General features: G+C 31.0%; 1 long non-coding RNA gene across 1 annotated transcript; it reads right to left on the reverse strand.

Moving 5' to 3' along the window:
• Positions 1–5,249: 5,249 nt before the first annotated feature.
• On the reverse strand, positions 5,250–7,954 carry LOC128860154 (uncharacterized). Its single transcript, XR_008454220.1, has 2 exons — positions 6,234–7,954; positions 5,250–6,160 (listed from the first exon to the last, which is right to left on the reverse strand). It is a non-coding gene; the product is annotated as an uncharacterized LOC128860154 (long non-coding RNA).
• Positions 7,955–9,108: the final 1,154 nt, after the last annotated feature.

A 9,108-nucleotide genomic window follows, 5' to 3' on the forward strand; every position in this document is an offset into this window, starting at 1 on the left:
TACATTATCCAGACCGTAAATACGCAAAATTACGCGGTTCACACAAGGCAATGAATGGTGGTTGGACTCTGATAATGGCATTTTTGGGACAAGGGCTTAGCACGTTAGTAAGAGAGTCCGGATGAATATCATTGTTTAATGTCAGTATGTACACTAGTTGTAGTCATATTTGGTCATGGATCTTGTCGGTGTAACCAAGAGATGTCTCGTGACTAGCCTGGGAGGTGGCTGAGGTCTAGCAAATACCTGCAGGGGTGATTGCTACGATAACACCACAATAGGAATTGCCTGCAAGGCCTGTGCTCTTCAAGCATCGTTGTGAAGGCGTTCCAGAACAGACATCAGAAGGCATCCCGTGGCTATCTTGATAGCAGTATTCTGACAGCTTGTTGTTGTTGTTGCAGTTCACTAGGCACTGCCCATGCGTTGCCGCACGTGTGGTCTTTCTCTAGCTCAACTAACGCTAGACCCAGGTGGCAGGTTTGAAGCTTATGTTACTTTTAGTGTAATCAATAAGCAACTTTTGCATTCACTGGTGATAAAAAAAACTGATAATTATTACGTGTCTCGAATGCACTCGTAAACTTAAAGGGGAATTGGGTCTTGCTTGCCTTGCAATCTTAACCGCTAGGTGCACGATTTTTGAAAGTACCATAAATGAAATGAGATTCTGACAACTTTGGCTGAAGTTTAACTGTCAGGTTTACGACGATTGTTGCGCGCAGTCTTAATAGCGTCATGCATTTGCCTATTTTTATTTTTATTTTTTAGTGTTTTTTTATATCTATTTATTTATTATTTTAATTTTTTATGTATTTTTATTTCCTTGTTTATTGTTTATTTTGTTTGTTTAAATTTTTATTAATGTTTTTAATTTTTTTTGTTTTTTTAATTTTGAGTTCCGTTTCTGCTTTAAGTTTTTTCATGTTTTTTTCTTTGTTTTTGGTTTTCTTATCTTGTTTGTTAAAAATGTGTGTTTTTTTTTTGTTTTTTTTTTTAATATTTTGTTTAGTTTCTGCTCTCAATTTTTTTCATGTTTTTTTATTTCTTTGTTTTTTTGTTTGTTTTTGGCTGTCCTGTTTGTATAAATAATTTTTTTTTATGTTTTTAATTTTTTTTCTGTGTTTTTTTTTTTTGTTTTAATGTTTAGTTTAGTTTCTGGTTTAATTTTTCTTTATGTTTTTTTATTTTCTGGTTTTAAATTTTGTTTTTAAGTTTTCTTTCCTTAGTTTTTAAGTTTTTTTTTTGTTTTTGGTTTTTTGTTTTTATTTATATATTTTTTTTTTATATTAATGATTCATACTTTTCTGTGTCATTTTTAATAATAAATCATGGTCAATATCGAAATTAGCAAGGAAAATATTAAAAGAAAACTTCGGCATGAAATTCTGGCAATTTGGCAAAAGTTTAACGTTCTAGCTGTAAATGCGACCATTGTAAATCGCAGTATTTAAATCGACGTCATAAATTTTTTGCTGAATTTTTCTTTTGAGTTTTTTACTTTTTTTATTTTTTGGTTTTAATTTTTATATTGTATTTTCTTGTTTTAATTTTTTTTTGTTTTCTCTGATTCTTTTTTTTTTTGACGGTTTTATGTTTTTCATTTTCTTGGTTTTTACATTTTTTTTATGTTTCGTGTTTTTCTTGTTTTTGTTTTTTTTTTGTTCTAATTTTCTCTTACATAACACAAACTCTTGTTTGTTTTATTTTTTTATGTTTTTGTTCTGTTTTAATTTTTTTCTCATGTTTTTTTATTTTTTTTTTAGTTTGAATTTTGTTTTTTTGGTTTGAATTTTTTTATGTTCATGATTTTTTTTTTTTTTTTAATTTGTTTTTTGGTTTTCTTCCATTTTCTTGATTTTATTTTTTTAAAGGGCTTAAAGGATTCTAAAGGATTAACTGACCAAGCCAATCTCTACTTAAAAAATATATTCATCTCAGCATTACGAATGAAGTATTTTCCACTGCCTTAGAAAGTTGCCGAAATCATTGCAATACCTAATAAAGACGTCTCTGAAGCTTCTTCATACAGACCAATTATCCAAACTTTTTAAGAAGCTTATACTTGACCGCCTTAACCCCATACTACAGGCGCGAAACTTATTTCCTTTACACCAATTCGGATTTCGTTGAAAACATTCAACAATAGAACAGGTACATACAGTATCAAATAAAATATTGTCAGAAATTAATAAAAGAAATACATGCGTTGCTGTGTGTCTTTATGTAGCGAAAACTCTCTACAGCGTGTGGCATGAGGGTTTAATATTTAAACTTGAACAGTATCTTCCACTTGACTACTATTTGTTAATGAAAAGCTATTTAGCAAACAGATACTTTTACGTGAAATATGGAGACAAGTACTCTAACATTCAACTCATGGAAGCCGGTGTGCCTCAGGGCAGTGTACTAGGGCCTGTACTATATGTGCTGTACACAGCCGATATTCCCTTGCCTGCAAGTATCGACATGATAGCAACTTTTGCAGATGACACCGTCCTATTGGCAACTCATAAAACCTCAGAAGCAGCAACAAACAAGTTACAGCAGATTTTGAACAAAACAAATTAAACCATGTAATGCTTGGAGTATACAAATCAATAGTGGCAAAACAATTCCTCTAGTTTATTCTAACAAGAAAGTAGGACACAAGAATCTGACAATAAACAAATTACAAATCCCGATAGACACCAAAGCAACATACCTTGGAATGACTATTGACTCAAAACTTCTCTGCAAAGAACATATCACGTTGAAAAGAAATGAGGTAAGAAACAGATTCCGACCACTATATTGGCTACTTGGCAGGCGCTCGCAACTGTCATTGCAATTAAATTGTCAGTGAATAAAACACTTATATACAAAACTTTGATTGTGCCAATCTGGGCATACAGCATAGAAATCTGGGGAACTGCAAGTAAAAGTAACATTGACATTATTCAACGACTACAATCGATAATACTCAGAACTATAACCATTGCACCTTTGCAAGTGCCAAATGAAGATATCCATCGCGACCTCAACATCAATTTTTTTTCCTTGTTCACTCCTTTCGGTAGCATAGGGCCTCGACAAGACTCAGTCTTGTGTTGGTTTCGTTAATCTTTTTTTGATTTCTGACAGGATAAGTGATTAGCCTGCAGCGATACAGTAGCAGAAATCATCCGCAAACGCAGCAGAAATCATATTGTCCGTTTAATGAACCATACAAATACTGACATGTGGCGACCAACCCCAACTCAGCTGATAACTAGAATAATTTAAAGTACAAGTGTACAAACATTTGTAAACTCACACAAAAACTGAACCAAAATTAATTATTTATTAATAATAATTAATGGTATGAAATCCAAGCTGTAGAAAGAATTGCTTGGTGTCATACGGCAGGTGTAATTAATAAAGGAGGCAAAAACAAAAAATTTGTTTAAGGTTTTTTTTTCATAAAAAAAACAGGACCAAAAAATTAAATAAAAAAAAAAACAAGAGAAAAAAATTAATAAAAAAGAGAAAATTAAAAAAAAAACTTTAACGCAAGAAAATAATTTTTTTTTTGTGTTTATTTTTCGTTTTTAAATTTTTTGTTTTTTCTCTTGTTTTGTTTTTTTGCTTTTAGTTTTTTTTTTCTTGGTTTTTTTTGTTTTAAATTTTTTTTCTCTTGTTTTTTATTTTTTGTTTTAATTTTTTTTTCTCATGTTTTTGTTTTGTTTAGTTTAAATTTTTTTTTGTTTGAATTTTTTTATGTTCTTTGTTTCGTTTTTGGTTTTAATTACTTACTTTTTTATGTTTTTTTTTTCTTGCTTTTGATTTAAGTTTTTTTTTGTTTTTTTATTGGTTTATTTTTGTAACATTGTTTTCTTGGTTTTATTTTGTTTTTGATTTTCGTTTTTTGGGCTTTCGTTGTTTCTCTTGTTTTCTTTTATTTTTTAGTTTTTTTTTCTTGTTTTAAAGTTTTTTGTTTATTCTCTGTTTTTGTTTTAAATTTTTCCCCTTTTTTTGGTATTCATTTTTTTCTTCTGTTTTTTTTTGTGTTTAGTTAAATTTTTTTGTTTTTAGTTTGAATATTTTTTATTGTTTTTTGTTTCGGTTTTGGTTTTAATTACTTACTTTTTTTATGTTTTTTATCTCTTTTGAGTGTTAAAATTTTTTTTGTTTAGTTTTTTTATTGGTTTATTTTTGTGACGTTTTCTTGGTTATATTTTTGTTTTTGATTATCTTTTTTTTGATTTTTGTTTTCGTTGTTTTGTTTTACTTTTCTATGTTTTTTTATTTTTTTGTTTTGTATTTTTTTTCGAATTTTATTTTGTTTTTTTCTTGTTTTGCCTTTTGTGTTTTCGTTTTTTTTATTCTTTTATGTGTTTTTTTTTGTATTTACTTTTTAATTTTTTCTTTGTTTGTTTTTGGTTTTTTATGTTTTTTGGTTTTACTTTTCTCTTATTTTTATTTTGTTGCTTTATTTTCTTTTTCCTTTTAACTTTGTTTTGTTTTTTATGTTTTTTTGGTTTACTTTTCTATTTTTCTTTTAATTTTATTGGTATTTTTTTGTTTCTAATTTTATTTTGTTTTCTCTGTTTTTTCTGTTCTTGTTTTTAATTTTTTTGCCTTTCGTGTTCGTTTTTTGTTTTAATTTTTTTTATTAAGTTGCTTTTTTTAATTTTTTTTGTTGTGTTTTCTTCGTTTTTAATATTTTTGTTTTGGTTTTTTATTTTCTTTCTTTTTAATTTTTTTTTTTTTTTTTTTTTTTGTATTATTGACTCATTCTTCTAAAATCAGGTCATTATCGAAATTATCAAGGAAAATATTTAAAGAAAAGTCCACCTAACTATGCAAAATACATGCCGAACAGCAGAAAAGTGCCAGCTTAGCATTGGAGTTAACGATAGCTGATTTTTTTCGACTTCATTCCAAACTACTTAAGTAAGCCATTGAAAAATGAAAATCTTTTTTGTTTTTTTTTTTTGTGGGGCTTGCCCGAAATATTTTTTATAAAGTTTCACAAAAGCATAGAAAATAGAAAATATACGTATGCATAATTCTAACTCTCTAACTTAAAAATTTACTAAGCTAAGTTGACACATAACTTAAAAGCTAAAAAGTAAGACAAAAAGCAAAACAAACAGACCTGAAGACATTACTAAACTAGCCCATAGTCATATCTTAAGCCAAATGGCAGACAAATTCCATGCGTGTGCGCATGACATATTAATAATACAAATGATGATATATAAATGATATACAACACATTTTTACAATTAAAATTTTAATTATTTATTAGCTAAGATTCTAAATATATACATATATACATTATTTTATTTGTTATAAAGCGTAGTGCCCGCATAGTGCATAGTGGGACAGTGAAATTGGTGGCCCAAATTACAACTATGCTTCGACAGTACGCCACTCCACCAGATGTTAACGACTTATTTTCAGTATCAAATTCAAATGAATTCTTGCGTCCAATTCCCTTTTTGTATTATAGTTACATTTTGTTGCTGTTATAGTTACTTCTTAAAACTACTTGAAGACTCTGCGTCACTTGTTTGTCGCAGTCTTCTCTCTTGTAGCGTAGCGCAAATGTGAGCAGTGCTCGCGTAAGGCATGCCACAGGTCGCTACGTTAAGTTGCCTTTTTTTGGTTTTACTATCGAAATTTTAATATTACCGCTTAAAATCGATCGATTACGTAGTTGTTTGAAGAAAAGTTGCAAATTATTCTCACCTTCGCGTAGCTAATTACACATTTCATATGTGTATTTAGAAAACTTCGAAATGTGCGTAGTGCCCGAATAGTGCATCTGTTGATGCCCGCTCTTGCCCCATGATGTTCTTTGAGCCGGAAATGCAGCTATGCTTCGGCAGTACGCACACTTGAGAACTTTTTTTTTTCTCGTGTGTAATGGTTAGTTTTCGGTATAATTTCAATTTTGTCGTTGTTATTTTCAATTGGTGCTTATTATTGTTACTTTTTGTTGTTATTATCAGCTACTACTCACTAATGTTCGTTTTGATTGCTTGAAGACCGCGTGACTTGTTTTTCTTATCGTTGGTTTATTTACTTCATCTCAGAGTTCGTACGAGCGTAGCGCCTTCGCAGTGCGTGCAAGAAATCAGTTGCTTTCTTCGCTTTTAATCTCAAAAGGTGTACATTTACGCCTTAACTCGATCTAAAATCAAACATTTTAAATAAAGTTTAGTGTCAATTATATTGGATAGTCAATTGGTGTTTGTAATAGTTACCTTTTACTGGCTTCTACTATTGATTGCTTGAAGATCGCTTTGTCTTCATATCCCCCGTTGTTATATTTACATGTTTCTGTTGTTGTTACATTATTCACCAGCCAACCAATAGCACACATTTTCTGCAGCACATTCAGCATTTACAGTTAGAGGTCACCACACCACTCACCGCTTTCGTTGCTTTTGTTTTTGTCCCATCATCACCATCACCATCACCATTATCATCATCATCATTGGCATTGTTGCTGTTGTTGCTGCTTCTCTTGTTGCTATTACTGCTGACGCTGCTACTTCTCAATCCTCTATGTCTATGTTAAAATATCCCCCCTGTTTGCGCTCGTAGTTAAAGGTCCAAAGAGAGAGTCCAATGACCGATAGTTTTGGAAAGAGTCCGCCAACTCATCCTTGCTCTTCCGATCTTGATTTTCTTCTCATTATAATCGTTCATAGATTGCTTGCACCTCCGTAACCTGGGTCAGGGGGCTAGTGCCTCTGTCTTTCTCTCCAGTTTAAGTAATTAAATACACCAATAACTCAGCAAACGCGAACATTTAGTTGCAAAATTTACATATTTACAAAAATAAATTTTAACTAAAAATTTGAATTTTAACTAAAAATTTTAACTAATAAATTTAAACTATTTAAAGCTTTTCAACACGTAAAACGCCAGCTTAAAGCAATTGCTATGTAGCGCTACGTGATGTTCTATGAACGGTGCACTTGAAGTGTATGCCTTCGGTCTGACAGCGATGGCCTTATATAGGCCAGAAAAACATGACCTTGCCACGATCTGTGAGGGAATTCCACCCTTAACAATGATTGCTAATCCCATACGCCATTCTGCTCTTTCGCACCTCTACGCATGAACTGCATCTCATCGTTCACACTCTTTCTCTTTCGTTCACTCATTTACACCTACGCTCAGCTATCTACTCATTTCCCTATTTTAGCACAGTCATTCATTGTCCACTATTCTAGGATTAGGGGTTGAAGTATTTAGTCACTCTACATAACAGTTTTGTTGTTGTGTCTCATTTGCACATTTTCATGGTCGCAGGTTAACAGCAACAACCTGAAATCAGTGACTACACAGGCACAATCAGCATTTGTGGAACAATAGTTTTTCACCCTCCACAGTTTTCTTCATATCTCCTTTATTATTTGTTTAGTTCATTTTCTTGGATTTTTGAGCTGTTGGAAATGGCTTTGGTATTGTTAGTGTATTTTGTCGTTATCTACACCAAGGGCGTATGTACATGCATACATATGTACATATCTATGGATTGCTTGGCTAAGGCTTTAGTAACGGACTTCAACTGTACCTTTGCTGCAATTTCTCGAAATCTTGCGGTATGTATGTATGCGCATATGTGTCAGTGTATACTCGTATATACATACTTCAACTTCGACCTCGATCTCTTGCCTAGATATGAAAATTTTGGGCTTTTTTCTGTGTTCACTCTTTCTTAAAATGTATGGGTTTAAATTTTCCGTAAATTTATTTGGAATATTTCACGAATATTTGAATTATAATAGAAATCTGCATTGAATTTTAAGTAGATAAAAAATCGAAAAATTTTAAATAAAATCTACATTCAAGGAATGGTGAAATCATTTTCGAAGGAAACATTTTTATCATTTCCTCCTCAGATACTCACATATGCCTGTGTATATACATACAAATGTATTTATGTGTGTAGAATATCTGACGAATATTTGGAATTAATACACGATTTTATGATTTCTTTAACTTATCAAGTAATTTTGAAGGGACTAGGAATAGTCAGCAGCACCGCAGTTGAATATTTCTGATATTTTTTTTCTTTTTATGTAGTAATTTAATTCATATTAAAAAGCTAATAATATACTACACCTAATTCTGTTTTTACACGGTAGATTGGTTCCAGAAAATAGCGTGTAAAAGAACCCGTGTAAAAAAAGGCATTAATTGTATGCAAAAAAAAGGTGTTTGGCTCCTAATCTCTAAAACCTTTTAAAATGACTGAAAAACAAGGATTTTTTAAGAGCAAGTATGCATGTTTATTTAATTAAATCACATATACAATGTTTATTTTTACAAGCATAGTTATTAAAACTAAAAAAGATTTGCACTCGAATCTTAAAAATAATATGAATTAAATGCATGGCAAGTTCAGGAACTAAAAATAGTTATGTTAAACAGCTATATTGTTAACGAAAAGAATAGGTTATTAAATTTTTAAGGTAAAAAATGAAAAAAAAAAAGTGATAATCATAAATACAGGAACATAAATTTAATTGCTGTCATCATCAGTTGCTCGCATTCGCTTGCTTCGAACGCGTATACAATCACTATCATCGGTGGAATAATTTTGAACTGGACTTTCTCTTGCTCGTGCAGCATCTACATTTTTCACAATGAACTCTGTTGTGCAGCTCTTTCGACATTGGGATCATTTGTGATGGAATGCTGTCCTAATTTATTTGCAAGTTGAAGTCCTTCTTGAATTAAATTTGCAGTTAATTTTACAGGTTTTCACTATCACTGCTCTCTATAGAATCAGCATTCTGTGAGGCAAAATGTAATACATATTTTCTCTTCGCTAAGAACTTTATCAATCAACAGTTCATCAATGTCATCGAATACCAAGTCATCAAAACCCTCCACACCAACTGCGTGTGCCAAATCAATTATATTGGGATATTATTTGTATTTGGATCCACATGATTTTTGCTTTTACACATTATGGCCAAATTGCTCTCGAACATCCGTTTAAGGTTGATGGTCGTAAATCTGATAATGCTAAAGCAGCATGTTTAACGCAATCTTTAATAGAAAACTTTTTCCAAGCATCAATTACTGTAAGAGTTTTATCCTTATCCAAAGTGTCCAAAA

The sequence above is a fragment of the Anastrepha ludens genome, chromosome 4, assembly GCF_028408465.1.
Source record: "Anastrepha ludens isolate Willacy chromosome 4, idAnaLude1.1, whole genome shotgun sequence".
NCBI lineage: Eukaryota > Metazoa > Arthropoda > Insecta > Diptera > Tephritidae > Anastrepha > Anastrepha ludens.